Raw genomic sequence first — 23403 nt, forward strand, 5'->3', positions numbered from 1 at the left:
TTTAAATATTTACTTATTTGAAGATTAATAACAATTCACTTCTATCTTACCCTACATAAATGGAGAGAAGAGAACCTTTCCCTGAGGCATAGCTCGGCAGATAGCTTATCTAAAAGGGAAAAATAATTATAATTAATACACAATGCTTATAAAAAACAACTCATAATAAATTCGTCATTTAACCCTTTTGGATGGCGTGTTTGCAAAAACCAGATCCAATAACACTCTCTCTGGAGCAGTGTTTTCTTTAAATCCATGCCTGGTTTTGGACTAACTTTTTCTAATATTTGCCACCGTAGTTGGGAAAGTTGGTGGGCATGAGAATGGAAATGTTTAGCGAGTAAAGTTTCACCTTTAAATTTTTCTTTCTGTTCGTGGATCCCTGTGGTAACTGGTGGTGGACGGTAGGTGCGGATGGTAGATTTATGTTCGTTTAACCTTAATTTTATGGCCCTGCTCGTTTGTCCTATATACAGTAATCCACATGGACATTTTATGCTATAAATTACGTCCTTGGTATCACACGTAAAAAAACTTTGTATTGCGTGTTTGGTACCTTGGTGTGGATGAATTACAAACGATCCAGGGGTAATAGCAACAATTGTACACTGTTTGGATACTTTTAATCTACTTGGAAAGATACTTCATAATATTATGTTGAAATTTTTTGCCCATTAAGCCAAGTTTATTATTTTTTTTAAATGCTAGTGGGGTAATTTGAAATAATTATGTATTATCACATGGACACTTTACTTTTTTTGAAGGATATTTCACAATTTTTATTGAAAGACATTTACACTACCATGGACAATTATTTCGTTTGATGGAATATTTTTTCGTTGGCTGATATTATTCACCTCTGAATTATGGTCTTTTTTCTATCTTTTTTCGCTTTTTAATTTTTTAATTTTTGTTAATTTTTTGAGTTTTCAAAGTAATTATGTTTGCCAATTAGAGCTTAATTTGTAATCCTTTAAATACTCTGCTCATTGAACATCCTGTATGCTTGACAAAGGGGTTACGCCCCGAAACGTTGCATCCGCAATAAATGAGCAAGGGATTTCCCTGCTAGAAGCAACCCATGCTGTGCCAGTGTTTTCTTACCTTTCTAAGTAAATGGGCCCCTTAATGTTGACAAAGTACTTAATCTACAGATAAGTTGCATCCATTTACTTGCACAACCGTTGACAAATTTAATGAATGTCAAAAATGCTTTGCGAATCACTGGGCGGGTGAAATCCTCACATTAATGGGCTGATTTATTAATATCTGCATTTCAATTGTTTTCACAAATTGTGTTTTTTTTCACTTCTCTAAAACTAACAATTCAAGATTTATGTAGTGTAAAAAACAAAAGCTCTAATACAAAGATTCTCCAAGTAAAGGCAGTCACAGTCCTATAGAAGTCACTGGGATCCTATTGGGCTTTTTTTTTTTTTTAGCTATTCAGACTTTTAAAAGATTGTGGATTTTTTTCACTAGTAGTTGTCCAAAAAACGTGCATTTTTAGAGGTTTTATCATTTTTTGTATTTTTTAGCACATCGTTCAGCTTTTTCTTCCATTCATACTTTTTATATTCAAATCATTTAATAAATGATATGCCATTTGTGGTTCTAGAGAAAATTAGTTTATTTGTGGTTTCAAAATTCTCTAAAACCAATACAATTAGAATGTTGATAAATGGGCCTCTAAGCATTACTCTAGTTCATGGGCACTATTAAACGTTTACCACATCTGCCTCCCAGAGAGCAGGAGACACACGAGTTAATGAGGGGCCTTCATTTAACTCTGGCTTAATTAATAGAAATGGAAATCTTGACCTATCTTGTGGTTTCCAGTAGTGATTAGCAAAACTGCCGTGTTTTCGTTTCGATGAAAATTTGTGAAATTTAAAAAATGAGCAAAATTTTTTAAGTCAGTAGGTGATTTTTATCCCACTTTTTTCTTGCGCCAAATGCATTGAAGTCAATGGAATTTTTTTTCTCCATGTAAATGGAGTAAATTAATAAATGGGTGTTTTCTCTCAAATGCATTGAAGTCAGTTTTTTCTCTTACCAAATACACTGGAGTTTTTCTCGTGTTTTCTCCTATTTTTTTTTTGAGTGAAATGAGGTGCATGGCAAAATTCTAGCATAGGTTTATTGTATCAGGTGAAAAAATGCACTCATGCCTAGTTGCCAGCAATCTTTTAGTGCGTGTTTTATCTCCCCTCCACACACACAGGGAAATAAAACCTTTACAAACCCATCAGCTTGAAGGTAGAAATTATGAAGGTCCAGCAGTGTTCGGGCACAAAGAGACCCCATTGATTTGTACTTGTGCTATTTTCTGTAGTTCAAAATTCATCATCATTCCTCCAACAGATCATCACAGATCTGAGTGCTGCCCTGGGAAACACATTTTTCAATCCTTCATCACTTTATTCTGTTATCTAATGTAAAAATTACGCTAGATCAGTGGGATGGACGAATTTGACCCATTTTGCCCAAAATTCACCGAAATGCAACACATTTTTTTACGAGCATCATTTTTTTCTCGGAGTCATTTTAACAGCGAAACTTGTTGAAAAAATGTGCTCATCCCAAGACCACTTTTCCACTTTTTTTTGGGGGGGGGAATCCCTTCCATTAATAAGAAGAATCACCTATTAGTATGGCACATGGGTTTGATTAGCCTTCCAATTGGTGGGATTGTTGAAAGGATTCACTTGTGTCTCTTGGTGAGGTTTCCTTCAGTGATTATTGCCATCAAAACATGTTTTTTTTTTTTTGCAAATATGGTGGCACTATTCTGTTGCGGTCTGTGGAAGGAAATTGTCACAGCAAGGGATGTTTTTCTGAATGTGATACTGAAAGCTGTTTGTGCTCAATAACATTTGAGCTTCCAGAAACAGCAGACTACTTGTTTTATTCAAGTGCTAGATGAGCTCTAACAGCTTAACTTTCAAGTGATGCTTAAAAAACAAATATACTTTTCCTTTAACACACGCTGACAATTCCAAATAATTCTCACTAGTGCAAAGGTAGAGAGGAATAATAATCAGAAACACTGTAATTACCCCCTAAATGTGACTGACCTTCCACAGTGTGAGTCTCTCTACCATCATTTAGCAAAGTCATTTATTTACAGCTTGGGAGCACTTTGATAAGGGCAAGCATGTGTTATATAAAATCATTTAACTGCCAGAAATCTTTGAGTAAGATTAGATGCATTACATTATTTTGTCTGGAGTCGCCAAGCACATCATAAAAGCATGAAAATTTGATTAGGGTTGGGACCAGCAAAGGAAATCAAATCCCTATTTCACACACTAAGTTATCATAAAAATATTGTCAAATATATCTACCGCCTCACAATAGCCCTTTCAATATCTGGAGTGCTGCTTTTTTCTTCCGTGTATTAAACCAACACATCTGTTCTGAGCATTATTGGCCCTTGCTTATTAAAATGCAAGATGGCACATGGTCAGAATGGCAGGCTGTCTGGTTTTACACTTTTGTTATGTACAGATGAAACAAATTATAATGATACAGACAGTTCAATTAGCTCACCATTGAAATGGAAAAAGATCATGGCTGGCTGTCTAAATAAAGGCTAATCTCAATAGAGGGTATATTGGAAAGCCTCATTTTACTGATCAGTCTAAAAGCAGTGGACCTGTTGGTCACGTCACTACATAGACTATGTGCTTCAAGGTGTGAGGTTGACCTCCATAAAAATGCAAAATCTGGTCAACTGTAGTGCTCAGTTTGATCATATTGCTTGTATTCCCACAAACAAACGGCTTATACGTTATGGTGAGGAAATGCTCAAACTGTACATTAATGTGAGTGTGTGTGGCCAGCTTTTGAGAACATTTTTAATAAAATTAATTCAGTTGTTTAGTACATCTTGGGATCGTGGTAACTGTCAGCTTCACCGTCAGCTTATTTGTGCTGTTATTTATCAAGAGCTAGAATGTCCCAAGCTGGCTGTGCTTACTTTAAGGCTAGATACACACAATCAGCTCTCTGCTTCTCATGTCCAGAAGGGAAGACAGATTAGGGAAGGGTCCAGTAATTTCCCAGTGTGTGTGCAGAAGCAGGATAAAACATTGCCTCTTGCATACTTCTAATGGAGAAAAATAGTTCTAAAAGTACTTTCATCATTATTGTTTTTGATTTTGTTCTTGTTTACCCATACACAAGAAAATAACTAGGTCCTTCCCTCAAAAGCAGAGGACAGATACTGAGTTTCATGCCTGTGCATAGCTAGATGTCTAAAAATTCATCTTTAAAGTGGACATGTCATCCAGACATAAAAAGCTGTATAATATATGTCCTGTATAATATATGTCCTTTTCAAATTAAACGTGAAACCCAATTTTTTATTTAAACATTCATAGCTGTTGTAAACTCAGCTGTCAATCAAATATTGCCTGCCCCTCCTCTATGCCTTAGGCATAGAGGCGGGCAGTCAATTATTTCACTTTACATTCAGCACTTAGTGCTCTCCACACATTGCCCCTGTTCTCTTCACCATTTCATTGTGTAACTAGTGCATAGGGATGGACATCAGGTCCTTGTGCACTAACAAGATTCTGAGATGATACAAGGCTTGTCTTAATAAGAGTGTCCACAAAATGGCTCCTGCCTGCTTGGTACAGTATAATTATTCATTCCAAGACAGAAGGAAACAAGATTCAAATATTTTTTAAAGTTTAATTAAAGTTCATTTTGCTTGACTAACATGATAAAATAAGATTTGGAATTATTTTTGTTGGGTGAAGGGTCCCCTGTAAGGAGTGAGAATATTATTTTGGTCATTGCCGTAGCAGTCTGCTCAGTTGTTTTGGCCAACCAAGTTCTTTTCCAAGCATTGCACGAGTTACATTATTCTATTCCATATCTTCTCTGTAACAGTCATGCTTTTCATAATTGGCAACAGTTGAGTCATTTAGGATGAAAAGGCAAAATGTAAAAAATATATGAGGACAGAAGCGAAGGAACGGAAAAGAAAAGCACTACATGCATTTTTTATAAGCAAGTTTTAACAAAGCAGATGTCTGGCAACAGGCGTGCTGTGAAATCATGCCCTGAACTGGCAGTAGTATCATCAATAGAAGGACGATGAAGACAGGAAAAATCTCAAACAGGTCAAAAGATGAAAGATAGAGATTATATTTGGCTCTTACAAAAAAGATACTAGCTTGTCATTTATCCCAGCCCAGCTGTTGTAGTAAGTGCTAATACAGGAGGTATGACATACTTAGATCACATAGCACACACAGAGATAGAAATAGGGATGATTATCCAACACAATTGTTAGTTGAAGATTGTTGTCGAAGGTGCAGGCCACAAGAGTTATAGCATGGTGCTAGGCAAAGGTTTTATCTTTTCTAGTAACCTACTACTGCAGCATGTTCCTATCTCTTACTAATTCTACTGTTGATAGAGCCATTAAACCAGATGTCACAACCATTACCACATTACTCACCACCTTGAGTATTGGGAGAATTTGCTCTAGATTTCTAAAACCATCCATGCATGTAGATACAACAAATCAATTTCATGGAACTCACAGACAAGAAGCACAATTTTAAAGCAGTTTGTGAAACTGCTCAAAGAGCAATCTACCTTATTGTTTATTTTATAGTTTTAACTATATTACTTTTCCTTTAACTTGCTTTTACTGGGGCAAAACAGCACACAATACTATGTCTCACTGCGGAATACATCCTTACACAGCTTTCCATTAGTAAAGTAATATAGCACATGTAACAGGTGACAGATTGTAAATTAATATATGAACAGGCAGAGCTAATTAACAATAACATTAGCAAGGTATGAAAACAGCTGCTTCAATCCACAAAATAACAGAGACCTTTTTAGCATGTGGAAAAATAAATGCTACAGTATGGATCGATCATAAAGTGTCAAGCCCTGAAAAGCTTTAAAATAAACACTCAAGTCAGAAAACCCTAAAATGAAAGATGAAAAAAAAGCCCTATTTGATACCAGACTCACTGCACAGCTGGTTGAACATATTTTTCATTTATATGACAAAGAACATCAGAGATCTGAGAACGTAAAAAGGTCTGCACCTGGAAAGAAAAATAAACCAGTTCTGAAAAGAACGACCTTTGCATCTACACAGACTTCATCATACTTGGGAAAAATTGGTTTTCCTTCTCAAAGACTAAAACATGCTGCATAATTTGCGTTATGCTGCAAGAAACTAACAAAGTTCATCAGAAAGGAGGGAAGTGGCAATTTATTCAATACCACCTATATTCTCAACGTTTCAGTTCATTTTTCTCTAGGATCTATTTTGCAGTACAAATGGCAGACCAGGGTAAGAAATTACATTGTAAGAGTATTTACAGATTCAAAAAGGTTACTGGATATTTGTTGGAATCACAAAACATTGATGCTATTAGTAATCAATTAGTAATCAATCTATATATCTATGTTTAGCATATACTCAAATGCATACACAGTAGCATTTGTAGAACATAAAAGTAAGCTGCCTTACGAAGCCCCAAAGATTTTCTACTCTCAAGAAAACATGGACTCCATGGATTGCACCTCTTTATTATGCAAACATAGGCAATTTATTAGGTGTTTCTCTTGTTTTGTGGAGTTGGTTGCAACAAGGGTAAATGTACCATGGCTGAGGAGCAAACCAATGAAAAAATGTGGGCACTTCTGTAGAAGTAGTGAACCTCAGTGAAAACCAATTATGTTTATTATGTCACACTAAACATATACCTCCCCCAAAATGTTGAGTGTTTAGTGTGACACAAAAAACTGCAGGTGTTTTTGCCATGGTTCATCTTCTTTCATGTGTCAGTATTACCAATTTATTGTTCTACATAAATGTCTAGCTTATAACAGACAGATATTTGTTTGCACTATTCTAATATAACTAGAGAATTGGTTGCATTCCCAATCATGGGGTGGATCCCAACGTTTAAACTACAGCCTTAGAAGTTTTGGTGTTCTGTAAAAGGGCGGTAGCAGTTTATTGGTGACTGTACATAGGTTACCTTTCTCCAATCCATGAAGAAATTATTGCGAATGATCTCCTTGGTTGTATATTCATGATCCAACATTTGGAAACTGGCCATTTCTTCCTGTAACCTGTAACAAATGGCCAGAAACAAACTTATTGCTCAATTTATTGTAAGAACTCATCCTGGTAGTTCAGTAGTGGTGCGACAGGGACGCCCATCTCACCTACAGCGGGGACGAGTGCCACATCCTTCCTCCTCGGCGCCGATGCATAATGTAAGGAGCTGACCGTGCCGTTCGCTTCCAAGTTTAAGAGAGCAGCATGGGGGACATCATTACATTGAGCCTTTTGGAAATTGCCTATTGTAAAGGTTCTTTTGTTCCCGATACTGTTCTTGTCCTGTACATCTTGCCTGTCCCTGACTACCTTCTAGCTGCCTGTTTTGACTACTTCTACTTCTTCTGATTCCGTTTGGTACTGCATTGTTCTAATTGTGTATGACCTTGGCCTTTGACCCCGACTCGACCTGTTTCTTGAGTACGTCAACTGCTCATCCGTCCTATCCTTACACATTTGGTTCCCGTGCTCATCCAGAACTCTCTCCCTGGTTCTCCCCCATTAAGACCTGGCGACATCTGAGTAGCAGAGGGCTCCACCCAAAGCCAAAGGTGACTGCTACAGGCAGAAGAGCAGGCCTAGACCGGAACCTTGGAGTTAGTTCTAGGTTTGGTATTTCATTCATTACATTTATATGGTTTTATTAAATGTATGGTCTAATTACTTTGCCCCACTTTTCTATTCATGCGCAGTTCAGAGTGAATCATGTTATTAAAGGCAAAGCTGATCATGTCTCATTACTGACAAGAGAACATAATGGGTTTCAGAATCCAACCTCAGCAATTTTGTTGCAAAATTAATGGTGTCCAGTAACAGAATGGCTAGAATCTGCTGAAAAATGGTGTTGCATTGCATGCCTCTACCCACAATCCATTAGATAATGGTCAGCATCATTTACTTTTTGGTTTCAAGGCTATGCAATATAAGCATTAAAGGGATACTGTCATGGGAAAAAAAATTTTTTCAAAATGAAACAGTTAATAGTGCTGATCCAACAGAATTCTGCACTGAAATACATTTCTTAAAAGAGCAAACATTTTTCAATTTTGAAATCTGACATGGGGCTAGACATATTGTCAATTTCCCAGCGCCCCTAGTCATGTGACTTGTGCTCTGATAAACTTCAATCACTCTTTACTGCTGTACTGCAAGTTGTTGTGATATCAACCCCCTCCCTTTCCCCCCCAGCAGCCAAACAAAAGAACAATGGGAAGGTAACCAGATAACAGCTCCCTAACACAAGATAGGCTGCCTGGTAGAGCTAAGAACAGCACTCAATAGTAAAAACCCATGTCCCACTGAGACACATTCAGTTACATTGAGAAGGAAAAACAACAGCCTGCCAGAAAGTATTTCTCTCCTAAAGTGCAGGCACAAGTCACATGACTGGGGGCAGCTGGGAAATTGACAAAATGTCTAGCCCCATGTCAGATTTTAAAATTGAATATAAAAAAATCTGTTTACTCTTTTGAGAAATGGATTTCAGTGCAGAATTCTGCTGGAGCAGCACTATTGACGGATTCATTTTGAAAACATTTTTTTTTCCCATGACAGTATCCCTTTAAGCTGGTTCTACTGTGAAGACTCAGTGGCTATAACTAACAGTCTAGTAATGCACATTTGTCTGTGTGTTTCTTGAAGGCAACATGTAATGGTTTATTGCTGCAACTGCAGAACACTACTTCAGATCTACACCATGGGATATGCAGTGTCAAGGTTACATTTCAGAAAAGCAGGGATATGTGGCACTCACATAGTCAAGCTAGCTGAACACACTACAGATTTGGATGTATACTATCATTACTCTAGACTGGCATGTTACAAAGCAAAACAGAATGCATAAATCAGCATTTTAAATGATGAAGTTGCTGCGTTCCTCCCTTTAGAAGTCAATTTGTATTAATCTGTTTAATGAGGCACAAAATTCCATAATCGCTGGCTAGTAATTACAGGAAAAGAAAACAACAAATCTTTAAGCTTCTCTTCTAATGAGTTCTTTTGTCTTTCAAATTACAAGTGTATGGATGACATCACCAGAGTGGGCCTATCCAGTGGGTTCCAAACTAACAGACTTCCTGCCCATGCACAAGTGCCACCTACCCCTCAATGACATGGATTCCAGATCTTCTGAGGGGAGGGTGGTTTGAACTTGTAGGTAACATAGTAACATAGTAAGTTAGGTTGAAAAAAGACACACGTCTATCAAGTTCAACCTTTGAACTTTTTTTTGACCTGCCTAACTGCCAGTTGATCCAGAGGAAGACAAAAAACCCTATGTGAAGCCTCTCCAATTTGCCTCAGAGGGGGAAAAAATTCCTTTCTGACTCCAAAATGGGACTAGTCCCTGGATCAACTTGTACTATGAGCTATCTTCCATAACCCTGTATTCCCTCACTTGCTAAAAAGCCATCCAACCCCTTCTTAAAGCTATCTAATGTATCAGTACAACTGGTTCAGGCAGAGAATTCCCCATCTTCACAGCTCTCACTGTAAATAAACCCCTTCCGAATATTTAGGCGGAACATCTTTTTTCAGAAAGAAAAATTTCCTAGAAATAATCTGGATGTCACAGCAATAAGGTACACAATCAACAAGATGGAATGTTCTGAAAGTGATGTATGGGAAAATTTTCTGGGAAACAAAATGTATGAGCTGTACAGATACCCGAAACTGCATGTCGCCATTGTTTAATCTAGTACCATACAATTAGTAGGAGGAACTAACCGTATAAAATAGAGCAAACTATCAGACAATATATGAAGATGTTTAAGAGAAAATTCTGCATTCTCCCTTTAATGGAGAACCATGGGCTTTCTTCACAGCTATCACCCAATCATAATAAAAAAAAGCAGTCAGGTCCAAACTTGTAAAAGAAAGTGTTCTTTCACTACAGGAATCCATTCATAAGAAGTGAGACTATTTCACTGATTTTCTATTATTGTAGAAATAATGTGAAATTCACTTAATTGTTATTTGCACTCCAAACATTACCAATTTGTTTTTTTAACGGTTGTCATAAACTTTTTGTCCCAGATGGCCAGTGGTCAGATTGAGAAAGAGCTTAGGCTTTTATCATTACCTGATACTGCAGCCAGAGAAACCTGGATCAAGAAACTGTAGTTTGCAAGATCATTACACAGAACATTAAGACCACTGATTAATGGCATTCAAGATGATTAATTTACCGTCATAATAAAGTTCACATTATCCAGCAATGGCTCATAGGGTGGAGCAAAAAAGGGGCCTTTATGTTCTAGAAACGTCCACTTTATGCCGTCTTCGTACTTTTCTTCCTCCCACCTGCCAAAATGGATATGAAGCATTATTACAGTTCCAGAGACCTGCTGGGACACATCCATAAGACAAACGGTCTCTCACAAAAAAAAAGACAAGATGGATTTGGGCTATGTTAAAGCTTTCATTCTGCGGATCCATCTGCAGGATATTTTTACAATTCCCGGGAAGATCGTTGGCAGATTTTGTAGTGGCTGGTGGCATGATATTTTGTAGTGCAGACTATATTTTTTTACTCCCACATGGAAGGAGAAAAGGAATTCATAATGTAACAGTTCCATTAACCCTGGCATCACAGTCTTTGCTGTTGATCATAATCAAAAAGATTTTTATCTGAAATCCTTACTGCGATATGCCTGATATACTAGTAGCCATTTAATTGAGAAGGAAATAACTTCAATTTCATAAATTGCATACCTTAATTAATTATAAAAACTGGACAAAAATATAAGAAAAATACTATGCGCTATAGTCTTATTAAAAAAACTGTTTCCCATTGTCTGCTCTACCTCGTCTTTTGTTATATAGACATACTGTAATATTTGCCAGTAACAGCTTTGCACTTCTTTACTGAAAATATGCCGGGCATAGAAGAAGCTAAAGGTCTGTGCTGGCAGCAGCAGGGGTTCTTTCTAAAAAAGTATATTATTATGAAGATGGTTTATTTACATGAAGCAGAGCTTTACATATGAGCTGTTTTATGCAATATTTTATTATAGAGACCTACATTGTTCTGGGGCAGGCCCGGACTGGCAATCTGTGGGTTCTGGCAAATGCCAGAGGGGCTGCTATAATGTGCCATAGAAAGTCAGTATCTAGTGGGCTGGTGGGGGCTGTTTGGACCTCTGTGTGGGCTGAGTGGGCCTCTGTGTACCTGAAATGTCAGGGCCTATTTTAATTCTCAGTCCGGACCTGTTCGGGGGTATAGTTTTCCTTTAAGTGCAATCATCAGCTCAAGCACATTCAATAACAAACCTTAAGATTTACTTAACTAGGTCATTTATGGATGTTTCATTCCATTCTATCTCTTACTTGACCTAAATAATTAGCATGTGCCAGTGGAGATATTTGCCTATAAATCTAACAGCAACTTTATTTTACACAAAAAATAGTCTCAACTCTGCTGCATCCAGCCTTCTCTTGTGCAAGACTTTTTTTTTAAAATTTCATCATGGTCTTGACCATACCTATTAATGTTTAGTATAATCTCTTTTCCTTATTGGTTTAATCAAGATTTTTTTTTATTTCTTTAGCTAAACAGGGCAAATTGAAACAGAAAAGCTTCATGTTTTCAATTTTCCAGTTCTTGCAAAGTAGTATGGGCTTAGGCAAAAAAGTCACAGTGAAGGGGTGTAGGGAGGGGGTTTATTATACAAAGCTCATTATCTCTAGTTAATAATAATAAAAAAGTATGCCTTTAAATTAAAAGGATAGGGATAAAGTGCTTAAAGTGCATAAAGAGCTGGATATTTTGCTCCTGCATCTCATTGGTGAATCTATGAAAATATATAAGCTAGCACAGCTGCCTAATCACATATCTTTATTTCAAGAAGTAGTTAGGAAACATTTTCATTCGCATTTGAGAACCTTCATAAGCATTACATAATTATTAGGTTTTTTTGGAATTGCACCTTTTACTTTGCAGAAGTAAAAGTAAGTTGTATGTTGGGTAGCACATTGATGTTTTAAGCATAAAAGGCAAAATTGCTTATCACACATTTAGAAAAATCAGATGGTCCAATTGTAAAACATACTGTAATCAGCTCATCACTGTAATTGGATATTGAAAACAAATGCAATCATTCTGAAATCAGAAATGCTACTTTACAAATTAAACTTTTTTTCGGAGGTTTTTGAACGAGGGAAGACGGCGCAGCTAATTACACTTCTCCTGATGCTTAGGATTTAGCTTTGTGATTCTGCCTTCCTCTCTTTTACAGTTAGAAAAACCTGTATGATCTGGGGTTCATCCGATTCTATCTTGTCAGACTTGATATTGAATCTGCTGAAAGCCTTTTATCTCAGCATTGCTATAAAACAGCAAAGATAATAATTCCTTTGCTTTATAATCCAGAAACAATGCCCAGAAGCTTCAAAGAAAAAGTCAAATTCTGCTGCCTCCAACACAAAAGGAAATGGAATAAAAACTTGTGCAAACCATCCGAAAACCCTTTCACTGCCTGCTGTTAGACCTGCGTGGCTTTGGCAAGTTTCAGCCATTATCCACAGCTGTGTTACATCTTGGCTAACAACGCAAATGACTCTCAAAGTCACAGATCCTCTAAACAGCCCTGAATGAAATGCAGATATCTAGGAGAAATTCAACATTGCCATTATTTGAATTTGGACAGTAGACCTTGAAGAGGAATTGAAGTATAATTAATATAATTAATAGAGGTCTAAAGAGGCCAACTTGGATCCTTTCTTATGGACAGTGTGTTACAAAATGGTCTTAGGAAATTAAATAAGTTGCTTTATTTTTAAACACACTTGAACTTAAACATGCTATTATTGCTGATATAGGAGTATTGGCATCAATTCTGTAACTACATGGGGCAACGTATTAGAAAAACTTCAGACCCAAGGGAGCAACATGTATGTTTATTGTTTCACCTCAAAGAAAAGGTGTGAAAGGAATAGTGACAATTCCAAATGACGGGGTTGAGGGATGTAGTGGTGCAAAGAGAATGGAATTAGGAAAAGAAGAGTGTCACGGTTGGCACCCTAAATTCAGAACCGATGCTAAGCACCCTGTTCTCAGTTCTTGCTTCCACCTTTAACAGCCACCTTTCACCTCGGGAGGAGCCATCAGCTAGAGGGATGCCGGCAGGTCTTATTAAGAGAGGTGCAAAGCGAGGGGTTCTGAACAAGCAAAGGGGCTCAACGGTAGTGCAAAGTCTATTGGGCAGAAAGTCGCGGTACAAGGCGTAGACAGAAAGTCAGATCAGGCCAGGTCAGCGCAGGCAGAGTACAAATGAAGTCAGGCAGGCAAGGGTCACACCAGGAGATCAATCAGAAGGGATATAGGATAAGTGAAGTCGGTTACCAGACAAGGGTCAGGATACGTCCAAAACAGGCAGGGGTCACAACAGGATATCAGATCACAGAAAAAAGCAGACAGATAGCGCACCCAGGAACTTAGAACAAGAAACCTATAACGGCCAATGATCACAAGCCCACATGCGCCTTTTAACCATTTTGATTTTCGCGCCCTTGGAGTAATGACGCCAGCGCACCTGTGCCTATAAATAGAAAGGAGGTACGCCGTGCGCGCCCTTAGGAACCGGAGCATCAGAGGAGCAAGACCGGTGTGGCGGGAGTCCCCGCCGGCCCAGTAGGCCACCAGGGTGAGTAATCCTCACAAAGAGTTCCATAACATAGCTTACCCTGTTGGCTAGCATTTGGAAACGAGAATTCTGTGTAACATATTGTCTTTTCTCTTGTAAACAGAATACAGTTGCAATACAATGATAGATTGATATTTTTAAATTGCATATTTACAGCTAAAGTTTCTTTAAAAGAAACATGTCCCCCCGTAGACTTTTCTCCAGTTGTCAAAGTTAAAGGGATACTGTCAGGGGAAAGAGTGTTTTGAAAAAATCAGTTAATAGCGCAGCAGTTCCCCCACAGCAGCTTAACAACAGAACAATGGAAAAGTAACCAGATAGCAGCTCCCAATTAAATTAAAGGCTGGAAAAGTCTATACAAACGTATACATACCAACTAGTTACCTAACTTAATGCCACAAACTTAATGCCACACATTAACATCTCCCCCACACATAAAACAAGCTAATTCAGACATGGGATTGCGCCAATACATTTGGCCAACTGGATCAGACAAGGCCCTGAGCAATCCTCTGAGAAAGCTTTCAATTAAAATGTGCAACTCTGCAACCTTTATTACATAACATGTGCATGTACATTACAAAAATAATTCAGACATTACAATACTATAGGCAAAAGGGATCTCTGGGAATGAAGTTAGATGGCATTGAGACACTTCACTGATGACCAGTATGATTTTGTCCAAAGGCAATGATCTCACTGAATTCAAATGTAATCAGTTTGCAGTCAGTACTGCCAAAGTTTCCTGTATTCCTGGATTGGTTGCCCATATTATCAATGTAGTTTAATCTGTATGGGACAGGGATGATGTTTAAAGGATATCTAAAGCTTAAAGGGGAACTATCGCGAAAATTAAAATTGTATATACGCTTCAGCATACTGAAATGAGAAACTTTGTAAATACAATCAATTAAATATTCTGTATAGTGAAGATGAACTTGATTATTTCAGAAACACAACATTATTATTTTTTATTACTTTTTTCAGTATGCTGAAGTTTATATTAAATTTCATTTTCGTGATAGTTCCCCTTTAACTAAAGAGGTAGGCTAGAAATGATGTGCATCATGTTTTTGGCTTCTGTGCCAGCCCAAAGCAACCAGAGCCCAACAGTAGGGAAGGTCTGTGCCTTTGAACATGGTGACCAGGGCTGGACTGGGATTCAAAATAGGCCCTGGCATTCCTAGTACACAGAGGCCCAAATCAACTCACTTAATAGTCACTTTCTATGGCATCTTACAGCAGCCTGTCTGGCATTTGCCAGAACCCACAGACTGCCAGTCCGGGACTGATGGTGACCAGAAATGGAACTAGAGGGGGGACGGGCCCTGGCACAGGACGCGCAGCCAGGACGCGCAGCCGGGCCCCCCGCCCCCCTCCGTACACCCGGAACTGGCCAGGAATATGTGGCGCGCGGACTGCCGTGGGGCCCTGCGCGGGTGTGGGCCCTGGCCCACTCGCACCCCCTGATCCCCCGGTAGTTCCGCCCCTGATGGTGACCCCCTGTGACAAATTTGAAGACCTGGAGCATTGCTACTATTGAGAAACTGAAACTTTAGGCTGCTGCAAAAGTTTATTATATTATATAATATTATATATTATATGGCATTTTAGCCCTTTTATTTTTAGGGTTTAGAACTCCTTAAACAGCTTAAAGGAAAAGTAACAGTAAGTATTTGAAAGTAATATAAATATAATGCACTGATCTATTTGCTTCAGAAACATATTGTGTAGCAATGGCAGAAACTGAAAAAGGGCTAAATAGCACAGGTTAAATAGTGGATAACAGATAACACCGTTATGTTCTACAGAGCTTATCTGCTATGTAACCTGAGCCTTTTCTCCTTTGAATGGCTGCCCTCATTGCTACACAGCACCTTATTTATATAAACAATAGTAGTGTTTCTAAAGAAAACACAGCAGTTTTACCAATACAGGGCAGCACTGCATTATATTTTTATTACTTTAAAACACTTTCATACTGTTGCTTCAAGAGTTCCTAGTCAGATCAAAAATGATGGGGAAACACACTTTGCCCCAGGTCCTGTCTATCACTACTGACAGTCCAGAATAACTCTGTGGACAGCTTTATTATGTTGGCAAACCCAGCAAAATCTTTAACATTTTGTAGGACAGCAAATCTTTGTAAAAATGCAAATGTTAAGCAAATACAGAAAAAGCAAAATTCAAAATATGTTGCTTTCTTCCTACTCAGTGCTACAATACCGCACCTTAACCAACATCTGAAAACAGAAAAGAACAGCTAGGACTGACATTGTAAATGAAAGAAAAATAAAAACAGAATTGAAAAAAATGACAAGCAGTTCACGTCTATCGAATCTGAAAATTGAAGGCTATTCTTTCTCCTGAAAGGCTGTTGTGTGCAGTGTTTGTCATTTGTGCATGTATGCACATTGCCTTCAGTGGCATATTCATTCCTTAATGCCTCACACCACCGCGTTGCTATTAGTTTTTAGAAAAGCATTTACTCCCAGTGAAAATAATAAGCCTTCAGGATGAAGGTAAAAAAATGAACAGAGAGCAGGCTTTGCAGGGAATGTCATATGAATCACACTGGAAAGGGTTTAACAACTCATTATGTCTTCTCTGTTTCCTTTCTCTTGTGTTTTCTTTTCATTTGTAGTTTACTAGGCCCTTGTGCCTTACCCTGGTGTAACTGGCACAAGTATGCAGATGACGGTTGCTGTGACCAAGACTAGATCAACACACCACTCGAGAAGCACATATTACATATTTTGTGTCTGAAACTGGCTAAACGTGAAGCAGTTTTTAGGCAAATCTGAATGCATTGGGTTTGGTTGTGGCAAGTGTCTTCTGCCTCTGTTATCAAGGGTGCAGTCTGAATAAGGATCATGTGTAGTGTGAAGTCCTACCCTGTCTTTGTTTTGTTTAAATTGTATAAAACTGTATCTTACAGTTAGAAACAATAGTTTGTAATCAACATAACATAGAAGAAATGAGCTGGAGCGCTCTAACCCCCTGCCGTATAATTAATTTATTGGCGGTCAGTATTATAAGCTGAACACTAGCTCAACGCAATTGCCCCGAACCCTCCGCTAATGACACTCCAAAATCAGAAAGCATGGGTCACAAGAATTATGGTTACAAAATATAGGCATGGGATCGGTTATCCAGAAACCCTTTATCCATAAAGTTACAAATTACAGAAAGGCCGTCTCCCATAGACTCCATTTTATCTAAATCCAAATTTTTAAAAATTATTTCCTTTTTTTGTACTTGATCCAAACTAAGATATAATTAATCCTTATTGAAAGCAAAACCCGCCTATTTGGGTTTATTGATGATTTTCTAGTACACTTAAAAGTATGAAGATCCAAATTATGCAAATCCAGAAAACCCCAAAATCCGGAGCATTCTGGATTACAATTCCCATACCTGTAATGCTATTTATATATTCCTGTATGTAGCTTCAGCAGGTATTACTCTGGTATGACTCTTCCAACAAATTTTAGCAGAGCCGGCTCATCACTGTCTCACCAACAGAAACTTTCCCTTTGTCACATTTCCCACTGTAAGCAATTTTATTTTATTCCATTATTGAGGCAGTTTACAGTTTTGTTCGGGATGCCATTCTGTTGTTATGCACTATTTAACAATACAAAACGAATGCGGCATAACATTCTGTTGGAAAGAGAAAAACACCAATACTTCAAAGTAAACCTTTCACTGTTTCTAGTTATTTAAGATATAAACTATTTTTTTACTACAGTTGTGATTGCTTTTTCAAGGTACGTGGCTAATGAAGTGATGTTAAGAGTGTAATCACTCACTTTTTTTTTTTTTTTATAATGCATGGTAAAAGATCTAAATTGTCAGGTTTTATCTATTCCACTTTCATGAAGTGGTGGAGCTGCCCAGTTTGCAATTTCAGCAATCTGGTTGCTAGGGTCCAAATTACCCTAGCAACCATACATTGATTTGAATGAGAGACTGGAACATGAATATTAGAGGCCTGAATAGAAAGACTAGTAATAAAAAGTAGCAATAACAACACATTTGTAGCCTTACAGAGCATTTGTTTTTTTATAAAAAACAATACAATGATAGGTTGGATAGTTCAGGCCATGGTTTAAACTGCACCAATTGTCCTGCTTAAACTTCAAACCATATAAGTGGACCACAAAGCTCCCTGAAATGAACTACTCTTGTCATACCAAAGGCAGCACTGGGGAAAAATTCTATTTATTCACTCAGAGTGTGGGGTCTGTTAGCTTGAACCTTAGTATTAAAGGAGTTGTTCACCTTTTAATTAGCATGTAGTATGATGTAGAGCAGGGATCCCCAAACTTTTGAACCCGTGAGCAACATTCAGAAGTAAAAGGAGTTGGGGAGCAACACAAGCATGAAAATGTTCTTGGGGTGCCAAATAAGTGCTGTGATTGGCCATTTGGTAGCCCCTATTTGGATTGCCAACCTACATTGAGGCTCTGGTTGGCAGTACATCTTGTTTAATGCAACCAAAACTTGCCTCCAAGCCTAGAATTCAAAAATAAGCTGCTTTGAGGCCACTGGGAGTAACATCCAAGGGGTTGGAGAGCAACATGTTGCTCACGAGCTATTGGTTGGGGATCACTGATGTAGAGAGTGATATTGCTTGGTGCATGTTTTGCCTGTAAATAAGCTTTGTCAAAGGCATACTGACAAGTTGTTAATAAGGTTTGTCAAAGGCATACTGACAAGTTGCAAGGGATGTGTGTGTGTATGTGGGTGTGTGTATATACACAAATCCTACTAACAATAATTACTAAAGTATGTAAAGTTCACTTAACAAAATTTTCCCCACTGGAGGTTCACGCTAAGAGAGCCCACACTCTGAATGAGTGAATCAATAGAAAAGCCCCCTATCAAGAAAAGCCCCCTATAGAGTGCTCTGTCCCCTGGATTGTCATGTTGGGGCACATGCATAACAGTGCCTCTGCTCACTTCTTCTTCCAGATTGCTTGATAGGGGGCTTTTAAAAAAAAATTAAATTAAATTACTATTGTTTCTCCCATATCCAGCACTCTGTTAGCCCACACCAGAGTAGGGGGAATAGTTTTTAGTTGATGCTACATTGATAGGTCAGTTTAGTTGTTTTACTGCAATGACAAACCTACTTTGACAGTTCTGCAGCTTCCTCTTGTCTTGCTCTTTTTTCCCTTTATTTTGTTTTTTTTTTTGCAGGTGCAGAGTCTTCATCTTCATCAGGTTCTACTTTGACAATCACAGAACTAAAATTTAAAATTAAAATCAGTTTAAGTACAAGTGGCACCTTGAAGTATTGCAATGCAAGTATTGCTAATCAGTAATGTTAGACTTGTGGCCCACTGGCGACTGCTTAGCTGCACTTAGTGTCTGCACCTGGAAAATGATGATTAGTATTTTGGTTAAGAAAAAGCTGGTGGGGCGCTAGTCTAATTAATATCAAACAAGATTTTTTGGGTTGGGTTGGGTTAAACCATTACACAGCAAAATGACTAAGCATGCAACAGGGCCAAATTAGTAATTTAATAAGGAATAAAGCCTAGTGTTTACCTTGTTTGATCATCTTCCTGCTTTATTTCACAGTGCTCAGATAGGTTCTTTTCCTATAAAAAAAAAAATTCAAAGACCCAATTACTTTACAAGCTAAAGTGTTTTCGTCAGTTTAATCACTGCCGCTTCACAAATCGTAATTTAGCACCAATGCTGCTGCTGCAACCCTTGCAAGTAGTCCGTCGCCAAAGTGCAATGCCATTATGCCTCACAGAAAAGGCTTTCATAAGAGGACAAAACAGAACCGGTACAGGAGAACCAACTTACTTGCAGTAACACTAAATAGTTTCTCTTCTTTTACTTTGGAGTCCTCCTGGCATAGAAGAGTGGTTACTGTGTGATGAAAGCCTCTTCTGTTTTCCTATGTCTGTAACATTGTTATGAGCTAAGGGTGTCCTGAGCAAAGTAGGGAGCTAATGATGATAACTTTAAACAACCACTGTGTTTGAGTGATTGACTGCTGCAAAAAACATTTCACTGTGCATGGCTACGGCCTCACCAGGTTGAGACTCAGCCTGGTGTGTCATTAGCAAACAACAGGCAGGAGTCAAACCAGGAAGTCAATCAGGAGGGACAAGCGGAATCAAAGTCGGTTTCAGGCAAGGGTCAGGTTTTCAGAGGTCAGAGAAGTCAAAAGCCAGGCCGGGTCAAACACAGGAGATCAGAACAGATTTCAGACAAACAGGAACTAGCACAAGGCTCAGGAAACCACTAGGAATCAAATCCTATCACGGGCAATGAGAAACAGTAGAAATGTCCCTTTAATACTTTTAAATTTCGCGCCATTGCGCGCTGATGTCATCACTAGGAAGGAGCTGGCACAAGAGAAGAGGAGCAGCGTGGCGACGTCCCCGCCGCACCACTAGACTACCAGGGTTAGTCTCCATTACAGAACCTTCTGGAAGTCCAAACCTTGGTAAATTAAAACAAAAGAATGCAGAGGCATTCTCTTTTCCTTGCCGCCTGATTTTCGGTTGAATAATTTCTTGCTTTTTGTCAACCCTGGTAATTCCGGGCTGCTAGTTTCTCAACTCGCCTCATGGCAGCAGCACCCCTGAAGAAATGTAATAAAATTCATGTCTTAGTGCAAATTTAACATAGCTTTAGAGAACCCAGAAATTGTTTAGTGACCACTTCCACCAGTGGAAAAAAGACTGCACCAGTGCACAGTGTATGTAATAAAACGCCTTACTGAAAAAGTTACTTTTGCTTCAAAACATTCAAGCTTGCCCTAAAAGTGCAATATGTGCAATTACAATTTGATACATTGCTAAATGCAAACATTTTATTGTGTAAAAATTTTTTTCCATTCATGACTTAAATTACATTTCCCACTATGCATTCAAAACTATTTGTGATCAGTCTGTGACCCAGGATATGAATTACACTTTTTCTAAACAAACATGCCTGATTCCACATATTGAAATGAAACCATAACACTTGTTCAATGAATTCTGAGACTTAGGGGCCAATTCATTAACTTCGAGTGAAGGAATAGAAGAAAAAAACTTCGAATTTCGAAGTGTTTTTTTGGCTACTTCGACCATCGAATGGGCTACTTCGACCTTCGACTACAACTTTGAATCGAAGGATTCGAACTAAAAATCATTTGACTATTCGACCATTCAATAGTCGAAGTACTGTCTCTTTATGAAAAAACTTCGACCCCCTAGTTCGCACCTAAAAGCTACCGAACCCAATGTTAGCCTACGGGGAAGGTCCCCATAGGCTTGGCTAAGTTTTTTTGGTCGAAGGATAATCCTTCGATCGTTGGATTAAAATCCTTCGAAACGTTCGATTCGAAGGATTTAATAGTTAATTAACCCTCGATATTCGACCCTTGATGAATTTGCCCCTTAAAGTTCCTCTGCTTTCCAGAGAATCTGTGCACCAACCACTATGGAAACCAAAGGGACCATGTCCCAGCATCTATCACTTCATAATGGAAGGTAGTAAAGGAGGAGTTCTATTATGTGTGAGGCTTAAAGGGGTGGGGGACTGTTGCCTGTGAATGCGGTATATATTCTCTTTAAATAGACTAGTGACCCATTTATGAGTCTCAACATACAGGCTATTACAATTTGCCATTTAATGCAGGGGTTCTGCAAAGGTTCTGTCCTTGGTCCAAGACTGTCTTTGGGAGATCCCTTCCACTCATTTGGCTTTAATTATCATCTGTATGCTGATGATACCCAAATATATTGTTCTGCAAAGGTTCTGTCCTTGGTCCAAGACTGTCTTTGGGAGATCCCTTCCACTCATTTGGCTTTAATTATCATCTGTATGCTGATGATACCCAAATATATTGATCCACCCCTTCATTAACAGCGGAAACCAAGACTGCCTCCTAACAATGTCCAACTAGATAAACCAAACCAGTGCCACCTCAAAGTCAAACGAACAAAAACTGAACTAATCATCTTTCCACCTAAGCCTTGTCCTACTATTTACTATCTCTATTGGTGGCATGCTCATTTACCTCATCAACTCAGCTCGCTGTCTGGGGTAATCTTTGACTTTTCTCTCTCTTTGTCTGATCATATAATACCAATGTCAAGACCTGTCACTTTGTCCTACGCACTATTGCCAAAATCTGTCCCTTTCTTTCACCTGTTATGGCCAAGACACTCATGCATGCTCTCATCCAATCCCGACTAGATTACTGTAACCTTCTACTAACAGGACTCCCTAACTCCCATCTCTTCCCTCTGTATTAAATACTGCTGCCAGAATTCTCCTCCTTTCATCCAAAAGGGTACGACCCCTTCCCTGCTGAAGTCCTTATCATGGCTTCCCATAAAAAACAAATAATTTACAAATTCCTCCTCTTAACCTTCATTCCTTGGCATCTAACTACATCTCATCTCTTGTCTCTCTATATGTTCCTGGCCAAATCCTCCGCTCCTCTCAGACCAACCACTTGGTTGCACCCCCCACATCAAACCCTTCTGTCTTGCAGCCCCATATATTTGGAATGGCATACCTGAATTTCTCCAGAAAGAATCCTCCAGAAATCTCTCCAGCTATTTATCTCAAATGTTAGTAAACATGCCCCTTAATTTGTATTGTAACTACTTTATATTTATGCATATTGTATTTTTGTATCTGTTTGTTCTATTAATTTATTGTTCTGATGTACAGTGCATTGCCCTTAAGGAGAGCTATACAAAGAAAAATATACGTACCTACCTTTTTTTATTTTATCTTTTTTATTTATTTATTTTCTTTCTCTTCATCTATCAGCATGTCTTTTTCTTTCCCCCTCTGTCTCTGAGTACCAAACTCTTCCACTCCTGCTTTATCCTTTTTGGCCTTGCCGTCAGGTTTTGGCTCACTTTTTCATTTCTTTTTTTTGTCTTTCACTTTTTCAGGGGGGGTTATGGAAAGAATCGGAATCTTCAACTGACAGTTTTGTCATATTGTGAGAGGCCTTTTACTGCAATGACAACATAATGCACACATTAGATATAAAAGTTGATGGATCCACTCAAAGCAGTACAGTACAACAGATAATATGTAATAAGCTTATAACTTGCTTTTTTTCTCTTCAAAGTTTGTCCCAGGTTTCTATGTGCCTCCATTTACTTATTAAGCAAAGTTTTATTGTTTTTGCCTCAATTAATAGAAAACAAGTATGATTGATATTTAAGATTGCAAGCTCTTCTGGCTAGGGCCCTTCATCATCTGTTCTATCTCAGGTTCTGGTCAGTATGTGTATGTAATGTGTATGTTTGTTGCACTATTATTCACTTTTTCTATGGTATACATCTTATTCTATTGCAGACTAGATACATCTTTAATGGCCAAAGGAATTCAATAACACCATATGTTTAAGGAATACCAGCCTTAAGATATTATAATATTGATAATATAAATTCTCAAGTTGGTCCTTATTTTATTCTTTCTAAACTGTACCCTGACCCTCAGGGCCGGATTTACATAGCAGGCACCCCTAGGCTCGATAAAGTTTGTCGCCCCATCCCCTCCCTTTTATTTGCTGAAATTTTCATCACCGGGACCAGGGCAATAGGGATTGGTGCACGGGAAGTTTTAAAAACTATCATATCTCCTGCACATCCCCAGTGTTTCTGAACC

The 23403-nt window shown here is 38.3% G+C and overlaps 1 long non-coding RNA gene across 7 annotated transcripts in view; it reads right to left on the minus strand.

Moving 5' to 3' along the window:
• Positions 1–23403, minus strand: part of LOC108713508 — a 54406-nt gene that overhangs the window by 22669 nt on the left and 8334 nt on the right. For 2 of the 7 annotated variants that reach the window (XR_005966964.1, XR_005966966.1), the window contains exons 2-6: positions 22498–22744; positions 19309–19361; positions 18891–19004; positions 10297–10411; positions 7029–7122 (exon numbers count right to left, since the gene is read on the minus strand). This is a non-coding gene — a long non-coding RNA (uncharacterized LOC108713508). Of the gene's footprint in view, positions 1–7028; positions 7123–10296; positions 10412–18890; positions 19005–19308; positions 19362–19575; positions 20770–22497; positions 22745–23403 lie in introns of those variants that run through there. The other 5 variants (XR_005966963.1, XR_005966965.1, XR_005966967.1 and 2 more) reach the window with 5 other exon arrangements.

This window comes from Xenopus laevis, chromosome 4L (genome assembly GCF_017654675.1).
Source record: "Xenopus laevis strain J_2021 chromosome 4L, Xenopus_laevis_v10.1, whole genome shotgun sequence".
Classification (NCBI taxonomy): domain Eukaryota; kingdom Metazoa; phylum Chordata; class Amphibia; order Anura; family Pipidae; genus Xenopus; species Xenopus laevis.